The sequence below is a fragment of the Quercus robur genome, chromosome 9 (assembly GCF_932294415.1).
Source record: "Quercus robur chromosome 9, dhQueRobu3.1, whole genome shotgun sequence".
Lineage (NCBI taxonomy): Eukaryota > Viridiplantae > Streptophyta > Magnoliopsida > Fagales > Fagaceae > Quercus > Quercus robur.
Window position 1 is genome coordinate 30,204,734 of NC_065542.1, and position 1,811 is coordinate 30,206,544.

Genomic DNA, 1,811 nt, shown 5'->3' on the forward strand with positions numbered 1-1,811 from the left:
TCGAGACAAGGATAATAAATATTATTTTTGCGTAACTGTGTATATATATTATCTGCTTGTTTAATTATTTTCTCTTTTAGGTTATTCATTTTTTTTAGGTTATATATATTCATTTGCTATTATGTTTAATTTGTTTTGTTTTTAGTTTTTATTTTTTTTATTCCTTTACCCTTTGGGGAGAATTGTACGTACACAAGTTGCCAATATAGCTAGCCCATTCTAAAGAATTAAAAAGAATTAATTCCCTACAATTCTTGTGTGCCATCAGAAAATTAAAGAACCCTAGATTATTGTGCGAATTTAGATTAAATATCTTATGAGTTAGAAGATAAGCAATAACATCTATATATCAATTATTTTTGCATTAAATATTGAACCAAGAAACGAAAAGAAGAAGACTTAGCTTGAGCATTGCTGGTACAAGCTTTAAGGATGATATGGGGTTGGGTATGTAGGTCAATAGTTCAAATTTTATTGAAGTAAAATGAAAAAGAAGCCCCTAAAGATGGGAGAAGTATAAGATCTCTTCTTTATTAGTGTTCTTACATTATTGTGCATAGGCTATATATATATCACTGCCAGTAAGATTTGTGTTCTTCCCAATTATTGATGCTCTTTCTTCAAGCTTTGGTCCAGTACTTCTTCTCGTTAATCTGCTGATAAAGCATGATACTGATAACTAGAACGTTACCCCTGAGGCAAAAGATATAACTTAGACCAGCAAATGACCATATATATACATATAAAGATAACCATGAAAATAAAATAAATGGATGCCAGTGTTCATGGTCGTGGCTTGATCATATATGATATATTTTTATATATTTTTTGCTTCTTCCCATGATCTCATCTAACTACTATATATTTTTCTTTGTAAGTTACCTTTAAATTGAGAAAAGTCTGAATATTCAATAGAAAAGAGAGAGGCATAAATTAAGAAATTTAAAAATAAAATACTAAAAAATATTTCTTTATCAAAATTTGGTTATATACTATTTATCAAGAATATATGCAAGCTAATTATCTAATAAAAGTATTAAAAAAAAGTATGGGCCCCAAGCTTTGAGAAGGAAATGAAGACTACGGCCTTCCCCTTGAGAACAAATCTTCTAAGTCATTCCTAAATCATTTCATTTTGTATATGATCTAATGTGGCCAATCAAGTTTAGGATATTCTTTCACGAAATAAAAAATTAAAAGAAAGAAAGATGAAGTGCATGAATGAGTATTAATTAATATGTAAATGCAGAAAAAGACGGTGCTTCATAATAACATTTAGTGGCTAATTACAACCTAAAGTATGTATTTCTGTAGATGAAAAGAGGAGCTAGGATAGTTAACTGTAGTTGGGGTTGTTGTTGCTAAGCAGGTAACGAACGGCATGTAGGCTTGTGAGCTTCAGTTTCTTATACAAGAGGGCGAAAATCTTGCGCTTGATTCTTCCTCTAACAGGAAGAACCACCAGGCACCTCTTCTTGTTGCTTCTTGCCATTGCCCTTCGTGGCACCAAGTCCAACTTTTTAGCCTCCATCATTGTCTTCCTGTCCATTAGAGAGAGAGAGATAGAGAGAAAGAGAGTTGCATGAGAAGTAGTGGTTAACTGGATATATATATATATATATATATATATATATATATGAAAGATATATATCTCTATTTGCTATATGGGAATTATTGTTGAGGGAAGAGAGGAGGAACCTTCGTGCCACCTTCATGCACTTTGCTACAAGTAAGTAGTTCACAATGGTGCCAAAGATGCCAACTTTTTACGTCTATGTCCATGTCCGAGCAAGTAATTCCGTACCTTCTTG

The 1,811-nt window shown here is 31.9% G+C and overlaps 1 long non-coding RNA gene across 1 annotated transcript; it reads right to left on the reverse strand.

Annotated features, from left to right (window-relative positions):
* Positions 1-452: 452 nt before the first annotated feature.
* On the reverse strand, positions 453-1,590 carry LOC126700503 (uncharacterized). The gene is made up of 2 exons (XR_007647199.1): positions 1,342-1,590; positions 453-693 (listed from the first exon to the last, which is right to left on the reverse strand). It is a non-coding gene; the product is annotated as an uncharacterized LOC126700503 (long non-coding RNA).
* Positions 1,591-1,811: the final 221 nt, after the last annotated feature.